The sequence below is a fragment of the Mauremys reevesii genome, linkage group 12 (assembly GCF_016161935.1).
Source record: "Mauremys reevesii isolate NIE-2019 linkage group 12, ASM1616193v1, whole genome shotgun sequence".
Taxonomy (NCBI): domain Eukaryota; kingdom Metazoa; phylum Chordata; order Testudines; family Geoemydidae; genus Mauremys; species Mauremys reevesii.
In genome coordinates this window covers 26,483,503-26,507,236 of record NC_052634.1, presented here as the reverse complement: position 1 = coordinate 26,507,236, position 23,734 = coordinate 26,483,503, and the positions used below count along the sequence as shown (strand labels likewise).

The following is a 23,734-nucleotide window of genomic DNA, read 5'->3' as shown; positions in this document are numbered from 1 at the left end:
CTAGTTTCTGTTTGTCAGAGGGTGGAGATGGATGGCAGAAGAGAGATCATTTGGTCATTACCTGTTAGGTTCAGTCCCTCTGGGGCACCAGGCATTGGCCACTGTTGGCAGATAGGATGCGGGGTTGGATGGACCTTTGGTCTGACCCAGTATGGCCATTCTTATGTTCTTCTGAAGGGAGAGGCAGTTCCTTATGACAGAGTTTCTGTAGTGTAGTGGTTATCACGTTTGCCTAACATGCAAAAGGTCCCTGGTTCAAAACCAGGCAGAAACATGCTAGCTTGTTTTTCCCAGCTCCTACTGGCCTGTCCTTGCTGTTGTAGGAGCAGCAGTGATTTCTATGCTCAAAAGGTCTCTTATACTTCCCCTGCTCCCACTTTTGTCTCCTGTCCCTCTCTGAATGCCTTTGAAGTGGCTTTCCCCCTCCTGCTCCCTCCTGGAATGCTGGTGGGATGAATGGGCTGGTTGAAGAGCAGAAGAGCTCCCAGGTAGACAAGGTGTCTGGGACGCTAATTAGGCAGCGATCACACACCCAGAGCATGGACACTGCCCAAGGTGGAGTGTGACCAACCAGATGCAGTCAAGTCATCTCTAGTCACAGGCCATGAGGTGCAGGCCCTTAAAAGGGGAAGGGGCCATGTGCTCAGGAGAGCGCTCACAAGCTTGTACCTCCAGTGAATGCCCTTTGCCCGGACCGCCTGGCCAGTGGTTCTCTGCGTTGTATTTCATTGTGCCTCAGGAAGATTTACCTTCATCACACCATCCATAGCTGCGCTGTGGGACACTTACCTTGCCGAATCCTGACATCCCCAGTGCTGTGCCTGTCCAGGGAGCGTGAGTATGCAAGTGTGAGTGTGACACCCCCCACTTCTTCTTTTGAGCTTAGCTGTCAGTATAATAAATGTGCTGCTTTCTGCCAAACTCTGGTGGGTCATTAGTCCTCCCTTCGCTGACTAGCTGGCCCAATTTTGGGTAACCCTGCGATAAACTCAACCCCTGCATGGCAGAGGGTGGTGAAATGAGGTGAAAAAGCCTTGGCATCAGCAGGGGAAAGCTAGAGGATCTGGGCCGGTCACCTTTTGAAGCCTTGTGGCTTGGTCTCCTCTGCCCTTGGAGATTGGCCTATGGCGGCCGGCTGTTCCTGCTGGCCTCCTTTGTGTGACTTGCCAAAGGAGGAAGTGAGGTGGGAATGGGGCAAAAGAGGAAAGTCGAGCTGAGGAAGGCAGGGCAGAAGCTAAGTGTCTCAGAGTGGCTAAGTGGGGTTAGTAGAGCACCACCATTCGTTCTGCAAAGCCTGGGGAGGTGCAGTTGGCTGCTGGGAGGCAGAATCCTGTGCCTGCCTCCTGGCTTCCCAGGGATGGCTACTTGCATCCCAGGAGAAGAAAGACGGTTCTGGGTGAAAGGAAGACAAGCAAAGCTCTGGGAGGAAATTTGGGTGCACGGTGCTGGCTCTGCGCTGGGGGAGGGGATTGGGGTGCAGAAGGGGTGGCGCTTACCCCGGGCACTGCAGCTCCCAAAGTGAGTGGTACACACAACCCTCTGGCGGCAGCTCCTAGGTGGGCGGGGCCAGGGAGTCTCCGTGCGCCGCTGCCTGCAGGCGCTGCCCCCAGAGCTCCCATTGGCTGCAGTTCCTGGCCAATGGGATCTGTGGAGTTGGTACTCGGGGCAGGGGCAGTGAATGGAGACACTCCCCCCACCCCAGGGGATGCTGGGACATGCCGGCCATTTCTGAGAGTGGCACGGAGGGACGGAGGCAGAGTGGGCAGGGAGCCACCTCAGTGCTGCTGGTACATCTCTGCACACCCATTGGGGGGAGGGGAGCAGAGGGCCTCCATGTGCTGCCTGGGGGAGGGGCAGAGCACAGAGCTGCCTCCCCTCCCGGGTCTATTACAGGAGTGGGTGGGTGGGGTCTTTGGGCCTGCAAGGTGCAGCAGGTCGGACTAGATGATCACACTGGTCCCTTCTGACCTTAAAGCCTCTGAGTCTAAAAGGGAGAGGGAAGTAAAGGAAGTTTTTTAAAAAATAAACCAAACATTGTAATATCAGGATAACTCCAACAGCTCATTGTATAGTCCTGCCCCTTTCTTCCTCCATTGTGTGTTGAATGACCTGCAGCACATGGATTCTCTCATTCCATTGATAAACTGATACAATGTGACTGAAATTAAATCACTTCCCAGCAGAGAAAACATCACATCATTACATTAGCTGGGAATTGAACCCAGGTTAACTAGCTTGGAAAGTAGCTATGCTCACCACTATACCACCAATGCATCTGGCAAAAGTGTCACTTATGCTTGCCTAATGAGGTTAGACCAGCGTTGAAGAGATTTTTCTGCCTGTTAAAATGTACTGGATTCTCATCACTAAAAAAAACCCTCATGACTAAAAAAAACCACCTCCATCTTCACTTGGGTTTCAACCATCAGCCTTTCAATTAGCCACCAATGTTGTTAATCACAGGGTATGTCTACACTACGGGATTATTCCGATTTTACAGTGCATCCGAGTTCAGATTGCTGTCCAGAGCAGTCACAATGGTGCACTGTGGGATGGCGCCTGGAGGCCAATACCATCGAATTGCGGCCACACTAACCCTAATCCGACATGGCAATACCGATTTCAGCGCTACTCCCCTCGTCGGGGAGGAGTACAGATATCAGTATTAAGAGCCCTTTATATCGATATAAAGGGCTTCGTTGTGTGGACGGGTGCAGGGTTAATGCCCTTTAACGCTGCTAAATTCGATATAAACTCACAGTGTTGACCGGGCCAGAGAGAGCAGCAGGTTTCCCATATTGTTTCCCACTCTTGTTTTCTTTACTAGTTTCTCCTCTGCACCAACTTGCTCTTTTTCTTCATGAGCCTGGCTAGCTGAAGTGGGTATTCACCCATGAAAGCTCATACTTCAAAACATCTGTTAGTTTATAAGGTGCCACAGGACTCTTTGCTGCTTTCAGTTGGCAGAGCATCAGACTTTTAATCTGAAGGTCCAGGGTTCAAGTCCCTGGTCAGGTGATAAACTACTCACCAAGATCTTACACTGTCTTCCTAGAGTCCTCTTTGATGTTACTTTTTCTCTTCAGGATTTTCTCTTTCCTCAGAAGGGCCTTTTTGTGTGTGGTTTGAAGGGGCAACTTCCTGACAGCCCCTCTGTCCTTGCAGCCTGGAGGAATAAAGGCCTCTGGGCATAGAGCATGTTCCTTCCCTGCACACACACACAGACACACACAAACACACAGAATATCCCTAAGGAATTAGAATCACCTGCTTCCTTCCCCTGTCATGCTGGATCCCCAAATGAAGATGCTCTTCAGCCTAAACCCATGTCCCCTCTTTTCCCAGTGCCCCTCAGTCCCAACCCTCAGTCCCTCCTATGCTCACTGCTCCTCACTCCCAACCAGAGCCTGCTCCTCTTCACCCTTCTCCTCTGTCCCAACCCACAGCCCCCTCCTATTCTCGGTGCCCCTCAATCCCAATCCACAGGCCCCCCCTTCTCACGCTGCTCCTCAATCCCAACCCACGGCTCCCTCCTTCCCTCCAGCAGCAGGTGCTTCAGACCCCCTCAGGAAGATTTTCTTGCAAGGTTTCGTGTATGAGTCTGCATGTGGATTTTACAGTATGTTGGAAATATGTTGGGTTGCTTGCCGAAATGATCACTGGTGGCTGGTGTTGGATTCCCAGTCTCCATGTTATAGGGGCAGGAGAAATAAAGGGTTGTTATCCTTGTTGTGTGAACCGAGGGCAGCACAACTGGGCTTGGCAGACCCCGATTGAGGGACTCATCCTCAATTCAATAGCACTTGCTAGGCAGGGGACAGGGGTTCCAAAGCTGAGTGGGTTGGGGCTATGTCCATACTGCAATGAAACACTCATGGCTTTCCTGTGCCAGTGCAGGCTCCCAGGCTAGGGCCATGGGGTGGTAAATTTGCACTGTAGACATCTCAGCTCAAGCTCAATATTGGGCTCTGGGAGCCCTCAAGGTTGGAAGGGAGTTTAGCAAGCAAAAACGATAAACTGGCAGTGGAGTATTACCCTGGACTTGACAGCATTTCTCCATTGGTCTGTGTGCTTTGGGGCAGGGACAATAACACGTCCTGCTGCATCTGTTATTTCAAAGGGCGGTTTAGGATTTTCATTCTCACACATGGTGCATGAAGCAGGACTCAACCCCCAGTGCAAACTAAATGAGCTGCCCACAGGTTCTGGCAGCCACAATGAGCATTTAGTGTGAGAGCCCAGACCTGCCCCTGTCCCAGAGGGAGGGGGGTCATCTGTGACAGGCTGGAACACTGACCTATCAGCTCTTAACTCTCAGTAATGCCATTATCAGTGCCTGCGAGTGTAATTTAAACCATAGGTTCATCTAGCTCTGAATCTTGTCTTCTGACAGTAGCCAATACCAGGTGCTCCAAAAGCCAGTCTTTAAGGTACCACCGGGAGTTGAACCCAGGATCTCTTGTTTACAAAACAGGTGCTTTAACCAGCCAAGCCATGGTAACTACTGTTGTTTAAAGCAGCATGTTTGCTCACACCTGACTCTCTGCCAATCCCCACTGGGCCCTTACAAGTGTTGCTCGTGTTTGGCTTCTGTAAAGCAGAGGAGCAGGTGAAGTTTTGCTCCCAAGGTGTGTGTGCGATTCTTTGGACAGGTCTACACTAGGAAATTAGGTTGGTGTAATTACATTACTTAGGCTGGCAATGCAGTTCTATCAACCTAATCCCGGTGTAGATAGCAGCTCAGCTGTCAGAATTTTCTGGAGCTATGAAAGGAGAGAGGTCCGGCCTCTGTAGCAGGAATGCAGGGCAGGCGAGTTCATGGTGGGATACTGGTGGAGACCAGTTATGGTGATATAATGACCAGCAGCATTTACACTGACAATTTGGCACAAAGCTCTAGGCCTCTTGTCGAGGTGGTTTTATTTTGTCGCCAGACGTGGCATTGCAGTGTGTGCACCAGCCAAAAGCTGCTGATCGAGGGAGCGTTGTGTGTTTTTCACACACCTGAGCATTATAATGATGCTGAAATAACTTTGTAGTGCAGACCTGGCCAAAGATTCACACACACACACACAGAGCTTGCAAGGAAAACCTCACCTGCTCCTCTGCTTTGCAGAATCCAACACAAGCAAAGCTTTTCAGGCCCCAGTGGGGATGGCAGGGAGTCCGGTGTGGGCAGAGAGTGTCCCTGAGCCACAAGCAGGCACCATGGCTTAGCTGGCTAAAGCACGTGTCTTGTAAACAAGAGATCCTGGGTTCAACTCCAAGTGGTGCCTTGTTGAGTACCTCTTGGAGCACCTGGTATTGGCAGCTGTCAGAGAACTAAATGGGCCTTTGGCCCAGCCCAGTATGGCTGTTTCAATTACACTCACAGGCACTGATAACGGAATTACTGAAAGTTTGGGTGTTAAGAGCTGATAGGTCAGTGGTCCAGTACCCTCAATGTGATTTTAGCTGGAAACACACCTGGAGGACAAAGACTCAACTGAACTGATTCAGAAGAGAATAATAACAATAATACTTTCAAACCAAAGTCCCCAAACAGATTAGTACTGGTTTTTCAGTTTGGGGAATTTTTTTCTCCCAGTCAGACCTTGCCAAGGGAAGCAGGGAGAAAATGTTTGAGTTGCCTCCTTCAGAACAGCTTGGCCTAGACACTAGCTCTGGGTCACTGCTCTGGCCTTGCTCGGGTTGAGGGTATTTTAATAATTTGGGCTGGTCCCAGGGTGTTTGGAGGACATGACGAGGATGTTCCCTTTTGAGATATAAATTAAGAAATACAGGACTAGAGAATTTTTCTTTTTTTAAGAAATCTGGGATTTAGACATTTTATTTAAAGCAAGAGAGTTCTGAGTTTCTGAGAAGGTTTTTGTTTGCAAGAAGCAACATCATACCAAACGGGGACATGGTTGTCTACAAAGGAGGAGTAATGACTAAATGCATCCGATGAGGATGCGATTTGTACCCATGCATGCAGAGCACAATGGACTAGCAGTCCATCACCTTAACCACTCAGCCACCTCATAAGAACTATCAAGGAAAAGACAGGAGGAGAAATCTAATGTCAGCAGAGATAGGGACAATAAGGAGTTTTTAAATACTAAGCGGAAGCAGAGGCTGAATGAGCTCCCCCTTCACATCTAGTGAGGAGCTGGGGGAAAGACTTCAGGAACAGACCGTGTTTGCACAGACACACCTACTCTGCCTAGCTATGCAGCATGATGGGGCCGCTTTCCCAGAATGACCAGTTTTGGCTGGTGGCGGGTTACAAATCACTTTAGGATTGAGTGGAATGAAATGTTATTATCCTTCCTGCATGAGTGAAGGGCAGCAGAACATACCTAGTCCGTCCTGATGGAGGGGTAGGTGGGTGAGGAATAGCTTTCATTGGACTTCATAGAAGTGATTGAGAACGTCATCCTAAAACAGTGGTCCCCAAACATTTCACACTGTGCCCTCTTATCCAGTTGGGGGAGGGCAAAACCAGAGCTTGAGGGATTCAGCCCTGGGTGGTGGAGCTCAGACTTTTGGCTTCAGCCCCAGGCACCAACAAGTCTAATGCCAGCCTTGGTGACCCCATTAAAACAGGGTTATGACCACTTTGGGGTCCTGACCCACAGCTTGAGAACCACTGCTCTGTGCTGAGTGGAGAGAGTTTTCCTGTGGGTGTAGTTAATCCACTTCCCAAGAGGTGGCAGCTATGTCAGTGGGAGAAGCTATATCGGTGGGTGTGCAAGCTGTGGTGTTCACCACATTTAAGAAGTTTAATCAAACCCCATTTTTAAAACCACTTCTGGTCTGGGAATGGCAAAGGATCTCGAGGAAGCAGGGTCTGTCCTTCAAAGTCTTGGAGATCATGAGTCCATGGTCATGGGGGTATAGCTTAGTGGTACAGTGCTTGATGGTAGATCAAGTGATCCTTGATTCAAGCCCCAGTGTTCTCTTATAACCTTCTTTTTTTTTTTAAAAAGGAAAACATTTTCATTTCCATTCTTCATTATGTTCAGGAGCTCCACTATACGGGGGTGCTTGATATGAATGTAAACACTCAACATTTCGCTGTCCAAATGCACAAAAACCTAGCAAAGCTGTCCATCAGCTGAAATCAGTTCCAATCCTCTAACTGTCTAGTTTATGTTTTCATCAATTAAACAAAGGTATCATAGGAATGTACATTTGAAGATCCCTCTTCTCCAGGAGCTATGTTGTGCAGAAGAACAAGAGCCACATCCAGCTACAGTTCAGGAGTCTGATGACCAAAGAGCCAATAAATGTTCTGAGGGATGGAGAAAAATGCCTTCTAGTGAGCTCAACCTGTTTCGCTTATCAAAAGAAGATTGAAAGGTGACTTCATTGAAGTGTTCAAGGGCCTTCATGGAGAGAATAGATTGGGTATTAAAGGGCTCTTGAATCTAGGAGAGAAAGGCATAACAAGACCCAGTGGCTGGAAGGTGAAAAGAGACAAATTCATATTACAACTAAGGCACAAATATTCAACAGCGAGGATGATTCACCACAGGAACAATCTACCAAGGAAAGTGGTGGATTCACCATCTCCTGATGTCATTTCATGAAGACTAGATGCCTTTCTGGAATGTGTTTGCCCCAAAAGTAGCTCTTGTGTCATACAGGAGGCCTGTGATATGCAGGGGGGTCAGATTAGATGCTCTAATGGTCTCTTCTGGCCATAAAGTCGACTAATTTCTGAAAAACTGAGTGTAGCATTGGGAGCAGCGTCTGATGTTTCCCTGTCTAGCCGGCTTGCTGCCTAGAACGAACGCTCCTTGAGTGGGGTGATCCACAGGGAGTAGCTCAAACCTCCAAAGTGCCTGGCCAGGGGCAGGACATTAGCCCAGCAAGGGAGGGGTGCGGCAGTGACATCACAAAGGCCTTTTGCAGGACCTCAGACTATTGGTCAAAGGTGGTGGGGAGGTGGTGACCTCACAGAGAGATGCTGACATCAGCCAGGCAGGACGGGGTGAGGGGCCAGGGACACCTCAGAGACCCTGTGGCTTTGCTTCAGCAAGTCTCCTTCTCCAGGTCTCTCTCTGAGGACTGAGAGAGTATTCGGGTTCACGGACGTGAGCGCCAGGAGGAACCTCTTTCGAGTTTTCCCCTTCCCTTTTCCTGATTTTACTAGAAAACAGCCGTCCCTGTTTAGAAGGTAAGAGCCTCCTTGAGGTTTGAAACCTGTTCAGTCTGATCCATCTGGTGACAGTTGAATTCTAGGCATGGAAAACACGAGCTTAAGGAGGCAGAATTTTATTCCGTACCTGGGATTTTGTCCCTTAAAATCACTGGGGACATTAGGGTTTGTTCTTTTTGTTTCACCTTTTCCTCCATCCATCCCTCCCTCCTTTCTCTTCGTCTCTTGCTTCTTTTGTCCTTTCTCCTGTTCCCCTCCCAAAACCAGGAGCAGTGTCGGGGTGTGTTTGGGGCGGGGGCAGAGAGGGGATGGGCGGCACTGGGGAGGAGCTCGGGAGAGGGTTGGGGCGGGGCAGAGAGGGGAGGGGCGGCACTGGGGAGGGGAGCTCAGGGGTTGGGGGCGGAGCAGAGAGGGGAGGGGCGGCATTTGGGGAGGGGAGCTCGGGGTGTTGGGGCAGGGGCAGAGAGGGGATGGGCGGCACTGGGGAGGGGAGCTCGGGGGTGTTGGGGCGGGGCAGAGAGCGGGATGGGCGGCAGTGGGGAGGGGGAGCTCGGGGTGTTGGGGGCGGGGCAGAGAGGGGATGAGCGGCACTGGGGAGGGGCATCTCAGGGGTTGGGGCGGGGCAGAGAGGGGATGGGTGGCACTGGGGAGGGGAGCTCAGGGGTTGGGGGCGGGAGGAGGGGATGGGCGGCAGTGGGGAGGGGAGCTCAGGGGTTGGGGCGGGAAGGAGGGGATGGGCGGCAGTGGGGAGGAGATCGGGGTTGGAGGCGGGGCAGAGAGGGGAGGGGCGGCAGTGGGGAGGGGAGCTCGTGGGGTTGGGGGCGGGGCAGAGAGGGGAGGGCGGCAGTGGGGGAGGGGAGCTCGTGGGGTTGGGGGCGGGGCAGGGAGGAGGGGCGGTAGTGGGGAGGAGCTCAGGGGTTGGGGGCGGGGCAGGGAGGGAGGGGCGGCAGTGGGGAGGGGAGCTCAGGGGTTGGGCGCAGGGGAGGAGGGGAGGGCGGCACTGGGGAGGGGAGCTTGGGGGTTGGGGGCGGGGCAGAGAGGGGATGGGCGGCACGGGGAGGAGCTCAGGGGTTGGGGCGGGGCATGGAGGAGGGGCGGCAGTGGGGAGGGAGCTCAGGGGTTAGGGGCGGGGCAGAGAGGGGATGGGCGGCACTGGGGAGGGGAGCTCGGTGGGTGTTGGGGCGGGGCAGAGAGGGGAGGGGCGGCAGTGGGGAGGGCGCTCGGGGTTGGGCTGCTCAGGAGCCGCCTCGAACGCTTCAAGGCCACGTGACGCCCTCTCGGAAACTCCGCCTCCCGAGACAGCCAATAGGAAGAGGAGGCAGAGCCCTGACCAATGGGAGCGAGAAGAAACCTTCCCCCGCCCAGTTCCAGTGTGAGGTTGGGAGCTGCAGTGACCAGACCCCCCAGCAGGGTGCAGCGGGGGGGGGGGGCTGCAGTGACCAGAGCCCCCAGCCGGGTGCAGCGGGGGCTGCAGTGACCAGAGCCCCAGCTGGGTGCAGCGGGGGGGGCTGCAGTGACCAGAGCCCCCAGCAGGGTGCATCGGGGGGGGCTGCAGTGACCAGAGCCCCCAGCAGTGTGCATCGGGGGGGGGCTGCAGTGACCAGAGCCCCCAGCAGGGTGCATCGGGGGGGGGCTGCAGTGACCAGACCCCCCAGCAGGGGCGCTGCCGGCGGGGTTCCCTGCAGTCTGGTGCCATTCACAGGAGACCGCAATAGCCTGACCCCCACCCCTGTCCGAGCTTCCGCCCTGCCCCAGCCCACTGCCTCTTGAGCAGCCCCCTGCGGTGTCACCACTACCCCCGGCTGTGTCCCTCCCGCAGCTTCCCAGCCCCCCAGCTGCCCTCCGGTGGCCCCCACACTTCCTCCTGCAGCCTGCCCCATTCCCCTCCTGAGTCCCAGCTTCACCCCCCGACATCTCTCCAACCCACCTCCCCCCATCGCAGCCGCTGCCCCCAGTGCCCGGCCCTGCTCCCGGGGCTTGAGAGGCCCCCACCCCCCGGCCGCTCCACTCCCCACAATGGGCAGCTGCTGGCGCTGAGGAAGGGGGGTCTGGGCCAGGCCAGGTGCTGGGCCGATCCTGGTGAAAGAGAGACGAGCCGGCAAGGCTGAGAGGCCCCTCCCTTGTCTGGGGTGGGGGACAGGGGCTCCCACAATTTGGCCAGTGTCACCTCCCCATCCAGAGGAGACGTCCGCTCCCAGCAGGCCGTGCTCCATCTCCACCCCGCAGGGGGGAGCCCCCAGTCCAGCAGTGCCCCCCACCCCGCCCCCATCAGCAGCCAAGCCGGGAACCTGCCCCTTCTCCCCTGCGAGGGCTGCAGGACTCCCTGCCCCCGCAGCTCCAGCCTCCCCCCATGTCCCCGGGGTGGGGTGGGGGAAGGGGGGATTCTTTCTTCCCATTGCCCAGATCCCACCCCCACCCCGGGCTGCCCAGACGGGAGCCAGGGGCTGCAGCAGTTGGCTGCTTCCCCAGGGCTACCAAGGAGCCGCCAGGAGAAGGGACGAGATTCTCCACGGCGCTGCAGCCGTTCACACTGGGACCCGTCTCACACGGGGGAAACTGAGGCACCAGGGAGGGCGAGATGGGCTGCACCAGCTCAGACTGGGAGTCTGCGGGAGAGCCAGGAATAGAACCCAGGAGTCCTGGCTCCATGGGCAGCAGGACTCCTCCACTTGGGAGGCTGGGCGGGCCCGGACTGTGGCCCTGCCCCAAGGCCTGCTGCCACTCAGCCTCCGCCTGCCAAAGCCCCGCCCACACGCCCCCTCCACCCCGCCCACACGCCCCCTTCAGCCCTGCCCACACGCCCCTTCAGCCCCGCCCACACGCCCCCCTCAGGACCCCTTTGTTCCACTCCCCTGACCCCCCCGCCCACCTCTCACGTCTCTTCCCCGAGGCCCTGCCACTTGTGCCTCTTCGCCCCACCCAAGGCCCCCACCTGCCTCTCTGCCGTTTGCACCCCCGGCCTCTCCCCCCACGGCCCCATGTGGCCGGATGGAGCTTGGGGAAGGGCGAAGTGAGGATGGGGCCTTGCGGGGGAGAGGACGCGCGGGAGCAGGGCCTCTGGGTGGAGCACGGGCCAGGTGCCTCCCCGGGCCCCTTACACCCACCGCCCCTGCCTGGCTCCCGGCCTCCCCGGCTCTAACCACTAGACCCAGCGGCACTGGGACAATTTGTATAGTGGGAGGTGCTGAGAGCCAGTGAACAAAACTGTAAACCCTGCACAGGATGGAAACCACTTCAAGCCAGGGGGTGCACAAGACTGGCCCCCACTCCCTTCCCAGAGCCAGCGGTGGGACCCGGATACCCTGGCTCCCAACCCCCACTCTAACCACTAGCCTGCACTGCCCTGCCACAGCTGGGGAGAAGAACCAGGAGTCCTGACTCCCAGCCTGGTCGTGGGTGGAGCAGGACGTACTCGCCATGGGCTCAGCTGGGCATCGCTTACCATTAGGCTGGATAGTATCCCAGTGCTGACCTCCAGACCCACAGCTCTGCTGGTGCCCCTCACTCCCGACCCGCAGCCCCTTGGTTCCCCCCAGCACTGACGGTGCCCCTCACTCCCGACCCGCAGCCCCTGCTATCCCAGTCCTGATCTCCAGACCCACAGTTCTGCTGGTGCCCCTCACTCCCGACCCGCAGCCCCTGCTATCCCAGTCCTGACCTCCAGACCCACAGTTCTGCTGGTGCCCCTCACTCCCGACCTGCAGCGACTGGGCTTCCCGCAGAGCTCCCCAGTCACTGTGCTACCGGTGCCCCTCACTCCCGACCCGCAGCCCCTCCTATCCCAATCCTGATCTCCAGACCCACAGTTCTGCTGGTGCCCCTCACTCCCGACCCGCAGCCCCTGCTATCCCAATCCTGACCTCCAGACCCACAGTTCTGCTGGTGCCCCTCACTCCCGACCGGCAGCGACTGGGCTTACCGCTGAGCTCCCGAGTCACTGTGCTGCTGGTGCCCCTCACTCCCGACCCGCAGCCCCTCGTATCCCAATCCTGATCTCCACACCCACAGCTCTGCTGGTGCCCCTCACTCCAGACCCGCAGCCCCCTGGAATCCCCGCTGAGCTACCCAGTTACTGCGCTGCCGGTGCCCCTCACTCCCGACCCGCAGCCCCTACTATCCCAGACCTGACCTCCAGACTCACAGCTCTGCTGGTGCCCCTCACTCCCGACCCGCATGCCCCTGGATTCCCCGCTGAGCTACCCAGTTACTGCGCTGCCAGTGCCCCTCACTCCCGACCCGCAGCCCCTACTATCCCAGTCCTGACCTCCAGCCTCACAGCTCTGCTGGTGCCCCTCACTCCCGACCCGCAGCCCCCTAGTCTCCCTCCAGCTCTGCCGGTGCCCCTCATTCCCGACCCGCAGCCCCTGCTATCCCAGTCCTGACTCCAGACTCACAGCTCTGCTGGTGCCCCTCACTCCCGACTTGCAGCGACTGGGCTTCCTGCAGAGCTCCCCAGTCACTGTGCTGCCGGTGCCCCTCACTCCTGACCCACAGACCCCTGGGCTTCCTTCAGCTCTACCGGTGCCCCTCACTCCCGACCCGCAGCCCCCTGGGTTCCCCCCAGCTCTAGTGGTGCCCCTCACTCCTGACCCGCAGCCCCTCCTATCCCAATCCTGATCTCCACACCAAGAGCTCTGCTGGTGCCCCTCACTCCCGACCCGCAGCCCCCTCGATTCCTCGCTGAGCTCCCCAGTTACTGCGCTGCTGGTGCCCCTCACTCCCGACCCGCAGCCCCTTAGGCGTCAAGCAGCTCTGACGGTGCCCCTCACTCCCGACCCGCAGCCCCTGCTATCCCAGTCCTGACCTCCAGACTCTCAGCTCTGCTGGTGCCCCTCACTCCCGACCCGCATGGGTCACCCCTGGAGCAGGTTAAAGCTGCAGGTTGACAGTGGGGTTGCTGCCCCTGTGAACAGCTGCTGTAGCACCGCCTGGGCAGGACAGGGAGACCCAGTTATACCCCTCCCCCGCCCCAGCCTGTATCGGGGGATGGGAGCGCTCACACCCTGGGGCCCCTGAGTTGGGACGGAGGGAGGCCCCCGTGCACCAGGGATGCTGTAAGGGCGAACAGGGGCACCCACCCACGCACCCGAGATCTTCTAGGGGGGGAGAGTGGCACCCACACACTCAGGATCTTGTAGGGGGGGACAAGGGCATCCACACTCCGGTATCCTCTGCAGAGGGACGGACACCCACACATCCAAGATTCTGTATGGGGGGCAGAGGTACCCGGACACCTGGGCTCCTGGACAGGGGATGGGGGGCACCGAAACATCCGGGATCTTACATCAGAGGACGGCGGCGCCTGCAGCTCGACATGAGACGTGGGCGGGGGGAGCAGGAGCATTCCCAGTTCCAGGCTGTCCCCGTCTGGCCAAGGCACAGAGCTCACAAGCAGAGTTTAAAGCTCCAGCTGCCAGACAGCAAAATAAGCCGGGCTCTGTGGCTGGTGCCTGTGATCCCAGCTCCTGGGGAGGCTGAGGCTGGCGGATCGCTTGAGCTCAGGAGTTCTGGGCTGTAGGGGGCTGTGCCGATCAGGTGTCCACACTAAGTTCAGCATCAATATGGTGATGCCGGGGAAGCTTGGGGTCCCCAGGTTGCCTAAGGAGGGGTGAACCGGCCCAGGTCGGAAACAGAGCAGGTCAAAACTCCCCTGCTGATCAGTAGTGGGATCACACCTGTGAATAGTCCCTGCAGCATAGCCTGGGCAAGACAGTGAGACATGGTCTCTTTTTATACAGACACCCCCCCCCCCCACAGAGCCTGGAGGGTGGATGGGAGCACCCACATGCTGGGGATTCTGACTTGGGGTGAGGGACGCACCCAAGCAACACGGATCTTGAAAAGGGGAACAGAGACACCCACACACCACAGATCCGGGATGGGGGCAGGCAGGGGAAACCACACATTGGAGCTAGTTCATGGGGTGGGGGACAGAGACACCCACCAGAGATCCTGGATGGGAGCACCCACATGATGGGGATCTTGAACTGGGAGGAGGGAAGCACCATGTACCAGAGGTTCTGAAGGGGGAACAGGGACACCCACACACCAGGTGTCTTGCAGCAAGAGCTGCGGTCCTGATTTACACAGGGCAGAGATGGGGAATTAACCACCTCCCTTGCGGAGCTTGTTCCCCTAGATAATTAGCCTCACAGTTAAAAAATGGTCATTTCCAGTTGGCATTTTGTGACATTGACTGCGAACCAAGGGGGTCGTGTTCAACCTTTGTCTGGTGAATTAAAGAACCCTTTAAAATCAGATATTCCCCCCTCTGGGAATTTTTAAAACTGTGTATTTAAAAACAGTGATTAAATCCCCTCTTAACCTCCAGTCAATGAAATCAATTGAGCTTCTTCAATCTCTCGCTGTAGACAGAAGAGACCAATGCACATTTTCCTTGTTTTTAAAGGCAAAAATCCTGATCTTTCCAAGGGGATCTTCTGCTTCAACGGTCAGTTTGGGGAAGGATTTGGCTTCCTGGGCTATAATCTGCCCACTGGGTTATAATCTGCGGTCTGAAGGGTCAAATTTAGATGAGGCCGTTAGTGCTGCCCCCGTGTGGCCGGAGAGGGGAGCTGACAAGCAGAGTTGAAAGCTGGAGCTGGGAGGGACCTGGCTGGACACGCGGGGCACAAAGCCTCTCGCGTGGGACCCTCGCTGTGCAGCAGGAGGCGGAGGGAAGCTGATTGTCAGGGCTCAGGGCAGCTCCCTGCCAGGCTGAGCCGGTGTCTGTGCTAAGCTCGGCATCAATCAGGTGATTCTGGGCAGTTCGGAGTCCCCGGACTCCCACAGGAGGGTGAAGCAGGTCACCCCTGGAGCAGGTTAAAGCTGCAGGGTGACAGTGGGGTTGCTGCCCCTGTGAACAGCTGCTGTAGCACCGCCTGGGCAGGACAGGGAGAGCCAGTTATACCCCCCCCCCCCAGCCTGTATCAGGGGATGGGAGCACTCACACCCTGGGGACCCACCCACCAGAGATCTGCTGGGGGGGAGAGTGGCACCCACACACCCAGGATCTTGTAGGGGGGGAGAGTGGCACCCACACACCCCGGATGTTGTAGGGGGGGACAAGGGCATCCACACTCCGGGATCCTCTGCAGAGGGAGGGACACCCACACATCCAGGATTCTGTATGGGGGGGCAGAGGTACCTGGACACCTGGGCGGGGGAAGGGGGCACCGAAACATCCGGGATCTTACCTGGGAGGACAGCGGCGCCTGCAGCTCGACATGAGACGGGGGCGGGGGAACCAGGAGCATTTCCCAGTTCCAGGCTGTCCCCGTCTGACCAAGGCACAGAGCTCACAAGCAGAGTTTAAAGCTCCAGCTGCCAGGCAGCAAAATAAGCCGGGCTCCCTGGCTGGTGCCTGTGATCCCAGCGCCTGGGGAGGCTGAGGCTGGCGGATCGCTTGAGCTCAGGAGTTCTGGGCTGCAGGGGGCTGTGCCGATTGGGTGTCTGCATTACGTTCAGCTTCAATATGGTGATCCCTGGGAAGCTCAGGGACCAGGTCTCCAGGTTGCCTAAGGAGGGGTGAACCGGCCCAGGTCGGAAACAGAGCAGGTCAAAACTCCTGTGCTGATCAGTAGTGGGGTTGTGCCTGTGAGTAGCCCCTGCAGCGTAGCCTGGGCAAGACAGTGAGACACGGTCTCTTTTAAGACCCCCCCCCCACAGAGCCTGGACGGGGGATGGGAGCACCCACACGCTGGGGATTCTGACTTGGGGGGAGGGATGCCCCCCTGCAACACGGGTCTTGAAAAGCAGAACAGTGACACCCACAGAGCCTGGATGGGAGCAGGGGAACCACACATGGGAGCTAGTTCATGGGGTGGGGGACACACCCATATGCTCCGTTGCACCATTCTTAATGAGAAGAACGGGGGCATCCGCACAACACGGATCCTTAACGGGTGGGGGGGACACCCACACACTCCACTATTAACCAGGAGGGACAGGGGCACCAGACACCCCCAGTAGCGTGGAGAACACCCACATCCACCGGATCCCTCATGGGGGGTAAGACAGAGGGGATTGTAATGGGGCCCAGCGCACCCACGCACCAGGGATTGTTAAGGGTTGAAGGGACAGGGACACCCACACACACTGAGATCACGTCCTTGGAGGAACGCAAACCCTCCACAGAAGGACCTGGTCTGTTCCATGATGGCAGCCCAGCCTGGGTGAGTCAAAGTCTCTTTTTATACAGGCACGCCCCAGAGCGCCTGACTAGGGGGAGAGAGACACCCACCCACCAGAGATCCTTAATGGTCTAGGGTGCACCCACACACCAGGGATTCTTATGGGTGGGAGGAATGGAGACAGCCAGACACACTGAGATCATTTCCTCCCAGGAGCCTGGGCCAGACAGGGAGACACAGTCCCCCTTTACATATCTGCCAGACAACCTTCCTCCCACCCCCTCCACACAATGTTCTTATCTGGAGGTGAAGCCAGGGAAATCACATGGAGGATTCTTATCTGGGGAACTGGGGGGACCCACTTACCACCAGAGATTCTTAAGGGCAGGAGGAACAGGGACTCCCACCTCTGCAGCATGGGGGTGGGTCGCCTGCTGGGATCATCTGGGCATATTTCACCTCGTCAGTTCCCTGCCATTGCCTTGGGGGCCCCTTGTTCGCTGCCTCTGGCACCCAGTTTAGCCTCCTTCCTGAGGGCTGAAACGCTTTGATCTGTCTAAGGTCTGTGGGATCAATACGTGTCATGGTGTAATTCTGTGTTATTCGGGGGTCAGACTAGCTGAGCTAATGGCCCCTTCTGCCCTTAAACACCATGAAAACATTTCCCTGGTTTCTCCTTGCGCCTGACAGACACCACGGTGAGGGGCCCAATAGATGATCCTGGACACAGCGCTCTGGCTCTTACGTTACTTGGGGACGTCAGCGCTTTCCTAGCAAAGCTGCTGCTAAAGCGCTGGATTTGGGGAACGGTTCGGCTCCGATTCAGAGATCTGCCTGCGGGGTGTGAACCTGCCACGAGGAGTGGGAAACACAACCAGCAACGGGAGGCGTTGGCTGAGCTCCGGGCTGCCCCCGTGTGGCCAAAGCTTAGAACTGAGCAGGGGAGTTTAAAACTGGCGCTGGGAGGGACCTGAACACGTGGGTCACGAAGGCTCCTGCGTGTGACGCTTGTTGGGTGGTCAGCTGAGCGTAGCTGATTGCCGGAGTTCAGGGCTGCACCCCGGGGTGCTGAGCAGGTGTCTGTGCTCAGGTTGGCCTCGCTATGCTGGTTTCTGGGAAGTTTGGGGTCGCCAGTCCCCCTAGAGAGAGAGGAGCCAGCCCAGGAAAGGAGGCTTTCAAAACTCTGGTACCGATTGGCAGTGGGACTGCCCCTGTGAAGAGCCGCTGCAGCCCCGCCAGGGAGAGCCGGTCTCTCTTTATGCAGCCCCCCTCCCCCATTCCTCTGGACGAGGGTTGTGGTCAAAGATCTGTGCCCCGTGTTTTCACCTCCATGTGAAGCGCACAGTGCAAATAACCCTCAGCGCATCAGCTCAGCTCCAGGCTCCACTTCCACCTGCTCAGAGCGCAGAGCTCCCAGACTGAGCCTGAAGTTGGAAGCGGGAGACCCTGTAACCAGCCAGGCCCTGTGGTTGGTGCCTGTGATCCCAGCGCCTGGGGAGGCTGAGGCCGGCGGATCGCTTGAGCTCAGGAGTGCTCGGCTGCAGGGGGCTGTGCCAATTGGGTGTCTGCACTAAGTTTGGCATCAATATGGTGATCCCGGGCAAGCTTGGGATCCCCAGGTTGCCTAAGGAGGGGTGAACCGGCACAGGTCAAAACTCCTGTGCTGATCAGTAGTGGGATGTAGTGCCAGAAACTGCTCCCTGTAGGACTTTGCTACCTGCAGCAGTTACTGAGACCTGAGGTTGTTCTTATTTGCTGACTTGTCCTAATTGGCTAAAACTAGACAGTGGTGGGCGATGGAAGCATAAAGGCTTCGTCCTCCAAGCGACCCTGCCTGGTGTCCATCTGTATCTATTACCTCTTAACACAGGATTGTAAACAACAGAGTGAGGTCATTTAAACATCATTTATTTTGCAGCTTCATTTACTGCGCTAACAATGTAGCATCCTGACACCGATACTTCTGCCCACGTGCCCTGTGGGTTGGATTCATTTTAGTGGGACGCGGGACTTGTGGAGGATAATTTAAACTCTTAATTTCCTTATGGTTTCCCTGCAATATACTTTTCTGCTGGTGCAATTTCTGACCATTGCACTTCTATTGTATTTATTACAATAGCACAAGTAAGTCACACAAGTGACATAGTCTAGGGGCTTGGCTACACTTGCAAGTTAGAGCCCATTAAAGCAGCCCTGGGTGCCCTAACTCCTGAGGTGTCCACACTCGCAAGGCACATGGAGCACCTGGGCTCTGCAGGTGGAGCACTCTGGGTAATCCACCTCCATGAGAAGCATAAAGCTCGCTGAGCCCTGCTGAAATACCGGGCATCAGTGTGGACGACGTGTTGCATCACTGCACTATGTTTGGCATCAGGAAATGTCCCATAATCCCCTGAAGTCAAGTGCCCACTCTGGTCATTGTTTTGAAATCGGCTGCAGGCATGCGGATATCCCCTTTCAAAGCTCCGTTTCTGACAGCCGGCTGCTTATCTGCTCCGGGACAAAGCAACCATTAGTGTGGAATGCTGCTGTTGTGAATGTGTGTGAGAGAGGGGGGTCTGCTGCTGTCCGAAGACAGCATGCTGACTCACTCTCAGCCCCCCACACACACTGTCACTCCCCCCACGTACACACAACACACTCCCTGTCACACTCCATCCCCATCCCCCATTTGAAAAGCACGTTGCAGCCACTTGCACACTGGGATAGCTAACACACTGCACTGCTCTCTGTGGCATTGCCAGAGCTGCTAATGTGGCCACTCCAGTGCGCTTGCAGCTGTCAGTGTGAACACACGGCAGCGGTTTCCTTGCTGTGGTTTAACTCCCAGCACTCTACCTCTGCAAGTGTAGCCAAGCCCTAAATTTGCCAGACGAACCAAACTCAGTAACTGCCCTCCACCACCACGTGCAGTGAGTAGGGGCATGGTGAAGCACACACCACACTTGCTGGCTCAGCCTTGTGCATGGTGGGGTGGCCACCTCCCCGTTGATGAGACCTGGTCCCACTGTCTCCGTGGAGCTCCAGTCTGCCCTGCTGCCATCCCTGTCTGTGTTGTCTTCTCTAGCAGTTGACTGGAAGGTGAGCACTGGCTGCATGCCATGTAGCCATGTTGTCTCGAAGGGCGAAAGCAGGAGGAATGGTGCCTTCATAGCCCACCCAATATTCCATAACATAGTTAAGGAAAATATTTCTCAATGAATTCTCAGTAAAAGGTCAGTAGCAGCCAGTGTCCGCATCAGTCTACGAGCATTGGTATTTTCTTGAAATTTGTCAGACCAACCTATCTAACACCTAACACACATTTGAAGTTCTTCTTTTCACACTGTTGCTCATTCTCAGGTTCTGCTTTGTCTCCAGACAGATCCATTCTCTTTCAGGACAGCCTTGCTCTTTCTGTCTGTTTCACTCACTGAGGTGTCGGAGTAAACACTCCCCTTCCTTCTATTCTCAGACAAACACTAGTATTAAGTGTTTGCTACTGATGGGTCTAGAAAGGATTTGTCAAGTGGAAGATGCTGTTTCTGGGGGATTGCTCCCAAGATCCAGTACTTTGGGTTCAAACGTCTCCCAGCTTTCTTGGGGAAAATAACACCAAGGCTTTGTTGCAATATACAAGAAGAAAGGAGTTCTTCCACCCCAGATGGGACTTGAACCCACAATTTCTGGTTTAGAAAGTCAATGCCCTCTCCATTAGGCCACTGGGGCCCTAAAGAACAGTAGAAAGAAGGATGGAAGGATGGAAATTCCCTCTCTTAATTACTTCAGAAGCCAAATACCCCATTTAATGGCCTTACAGAAACGTCTGCATCCCCTGGCAGCGAGGCAACTGACAGAGCTGAGCACCACCTTTCTGCCAGCCATCTTTAGAGAAGAACCCCACCCTAAGGGCGCCGGGTTCCTCCGGTGGGGGTGTGGAGCAGCCGTTCATTTTCCTGTCCTTTTTGTGTGCAACTGCTGACAACAACATCCCAGACAGAGAAGCAACAGGCCAAAATACTGCTAAACAGCTGCCAAAGTAGCTCAGTTGGGAGAGCGTTAGACTGAAGATCTAAAGGTCCCTGGTTCAATCCCAGGCTTTAGCAGGCCCTTTCATCCCTCTTTGCCCAGTGGTGGCTTGTTCTCTGGGAACACAGTAGTCCCTGAGCTTGGGGTCTGCAGCAGGAAAAGATATTGTGGGCTTCTGCCCCTAATTGGCTGGCCTGACATTTAACAATGAGGGACAGGAGCTGTCTCTCCTAAGTGAGTTATTGGTGGACCCAATATGGCAGGAAGAGAGGGCTAGAGGGGGTGCTGGGCAGTGACAGGCAGGTAGAGAGGATGAAAACTCTTCTGTGCAGCTGAGGGAGGGCAGTGCCAGGGAAGGGGCATGTGTGAAAGTGGCCCTGTGGAAGGGAGTTGGGGGCTCAGGAGGAGGCACTTGATGTTCAGTGTCTTGGAGCAGCTGGGCTTGGACATGGTGGGTGTTCAGGAAATGCACGTTAACAACTCTAGGGTAGCTTGATAGGCAGAGGGTGATTGGGGGAAGGGCCCATCTCTCTGGTCCTCCAGGCCAGGGAAGAATGATGGGGTTGGAGTCTTGTTCTTCACAGTCGCGGTGTGAGTACAGAAGGTGGTGGAGCTCGGACCAGGTGGCTTTGTGCTCCATGGCACTGGTTATGGCTATATTAGTGTGTATGGTCCCCAGTTAAGGTGTAAAAGGAAAGTTCTATGAAGGAACTGGCTCCCTTCTTCTAGACCGCACGGTGTTTGGTGTTGGGGGGGATTTCAATTGTTGCACCGGCCTGAGGACTGCTGGTCCTGTTTTCCCAACCGTCAGAGGAAACTCTTCTACGATGACCACTACCTGGTGCAGGTCTGTAGCAAGGTCGGCTTAGAGGACGTGTTTCTGCACAGTGAACCAGTGGAGGGTGGGCAGTAGCCTCCTATTCCTCTGACCCGAGCTCACACCAGCCGCAGAGGGGATATACCTTTCTGTGGGGACAGGCCAGGAGTCGCAGTGACCGGATTTCCGTGAAGGAGAGCACGTCGACAGCCCAGGGCAGGGTGGTGCCAATGGACAGTTCGGATCACGCAGCTCTCACCGTGTGCTCAATGTGAGCAATTCCCTGACCCAGGGCAGAGGATATTGGAAGCTGAACATCCAGAGCTTGCAAGATAAAGGAGCAGGGGGACGAGGCCTGGCGGTGCTGGCAGAACGGGAAAGCATGAGAGGGTCCTACGGCAACCAGGGGGATTGGTGGGAGTCGGTGAGGGAGGAGTTGGCGGCTTTGTTCCGGCGGCTGGGGAAACATCACAACATTAAAGAAACCAACAGTGCCAAGTCCTGCAGCATCACCTGTGGGATTTCCACAAAACCATCCAGGCAGGGGAGCCAGTCAGCGTGTTACTGTACGACCGGATCAAGCAACAGCTGCCCGAGTTCCAGGAGATGAGGCTGCAGCTGGCTGATATGAGCGGGAGCACCGAGGGAAGGGAGGAGCAGACTCCCCTGACATTTTTGCAGCCTGCAGGGAATGGAGACAAAGCAGGGGGATGCAGGGACTCAGGGCAGGACCCGTGAATCCGGTAGTGCAGGACCACAGTCGCTGGAGGAGGAGAGAGAGTCCTGCGAGAGGAAGCCGCTGGTGGGAAGCAATAAGTGCAGAGTGCAAACCAGCCAGCCGAGAGTCACAGGGGTCTAGAAAATGAAATAGCAGCAGGTCCCATGGTGTAATGGGCAGCACTCAGGACTTTGAATCCTGGAATCTGAGTTCAAATCTCAGTGGGAGCTCGTGGCAATACGTTGCTTTGCTACAAAGCACTGGAGCTCAATGTGTTTGGCTACTTTCTCTCAGGTAGAGAGTGAGGTTTTCCCTCCTGCTGGGTGACTGATCCCCACTGGAGACAGGTCTCTGGTCTGGCTGGTTCAATGGGCTGGCGGCTATAGGTTGGGGTCCTAGAACTTAACAGTCTGGCTAGAGATTCCTGTGGATTGATCATATGGCTGCTTCACCTGATGTCCATAACTTTGGTCCCTGCAGCTGCCACACTCTTCCTCTTGCCCACATGGCACTTGAAGGAAGGAGGGCCATGGCCAGGCTTCATAGTCAGGGCTGGGCAGGAGGAGGCAGAGTCCCAGGCTGGAGCCCAGCACCTCTCCTCCTCTGCCAAAGTAGCTCAGTTGGGAGAGTGTTAGACTGAAGATTCCAGGTTTTGGCAGGCCCTTTCATCCCTCTTTGTACAGTGATAACTTGTGTTCTGGGAGCACAGTGGTGCCTGTACCCCAAGGTGAGTCCTTGGGCTTTGCAATAGGGAGGAAAAAAAAAAACCTGTGGGCTTCTGCCCCTAGTTGCCTGGCCTGACCTTTAACAATGAGGGACAGGAGCTGTCTCTCCTACATGAGTTGTTGGTGGACCCAATATGACAGGAAGAGAGTGAGGCAGGGTGACCTTCAGGAATGGTGCCAGAGGGGGTGCTGGGCAGTGACAGGCAGGAATAGGGGATGAAAACTCCTCTGTGCAGCTGAGCGAGGGCGGAGCCCTCCCATGTTTAAAAGTCCTGGGGTGTTGTTCCCCCCTGTTCAGGCAGCCCTGGGGCCCTGCACTTCACACAGCTCTCCCTGATTTCAGCTGTTAGTGAGGGAGCCTCACTGCTAGTGCAGACTGGGCAGTTTCTTCCATGAGAGACACTGTCCCAAAGCAGGACTAATGCTTAGAGCTGGTTATCAGTGATTTCAGATCTGTTGGTCTGCAGCAAGACTCTCCATTGAGTCTTAACCAGCTCTGTTATTACACGGGGAAGAACAAAAGGGTCAAATGGGGCCTGGAAGCCTTAAGAAGAATCCACCCCACCGAGTACAACACTTGTTGCTACCTGCTCCCAGCCCCAATGAGAACGTTTTGGGGTCACTCCTTGCCTGTATCAACATAGGGGGGTCTCAGAGAATGCTAATTAACAGGTGCTCCAGTGGCGCAATTGGTTAGCGCACAGTACTTATAGGGCAGTGCTGAGAGGAGCTATGCTGAGGTTGTGAGTTCAAACCTCACCTGGAGCACTGGTTTTCATTAGCCAAGTGGTGTCACCCCCTCATTTGGCCTGTGGAATGTAGAATTCCAGCCCTGGGGACCCTCAGGAGGGGGCTAATAAAAATGCCCCTTCACTTATTACCTCCTCTCCAGGTCAGAATCTACCATCCTTTCTACCCCCCAGCCCCTGTGCCAGGATCCCTCAAGCAGAGCCTGGAGTCCTGCCCCTGGCGTCTGTACTATTGACAAAGACTAAGTGACAGGGACAAAACACTCAAATCCCGCCTGGTGCGGGGAGCCAGGTTTGCTCTTCAAATTCTGTCATTGGTACATTTCCAGGCCTGGTAATGTCCCACAACAGCATTTAATGGGAAGCTGCCTGCAGAACAGTGACACTGCACAGAGCTCCTGTGGAGGAGGGGTGGGAATTAGTAACATTTTGAGGATCG

General features: G+C 55.8%; 4 non-coding genes across 4 annotated transcripts; all 4 read left to right on the top strand.

Annotated features, from left to right (window-relative positions):
- The first annotated feature begins 201 nt into the window (after nt 1–201).
- TRNAV-AAC lies at nt 202–274 on the top strand. The gene has a single exon. It is a non-coding gene; the product is annotated as a tRNA-Val (tRNA).
- A 20,016-nt stretch (nt 275–20,290) lies between these two features.
- Nucleotides 20,291–20,363, top strand: TRNAF-GAA. Its single transcript has one exon. It is a non-coding gene; the product is annotated as a tRNA-Phe (tRNA).
- A 1,616-nt stretch (nt 20,364–21,979) lies between these two features.
- On the top strand, nt 21,980–22,051 carry TRNAQ-UUG. Its single transcript has one exon. It is a non-coding gene; the product is annotated as a tRNA-Gln (tRNA).
- Nucleotides 22,052–23,220: 1,169 nt separating this feature from the next.
- Nucleotides 23,221–23,314, top strand: TRNAI-UAU. The gene is made up of 2 exons: nt 23,221–23,258; nt 23,279–23,314. It is a non-coding gene; the product is annotated as a tRNA-Ile (tRNA).
- Nucleotides 23,315–23,734: the final 420 nt, after the last annotated feature.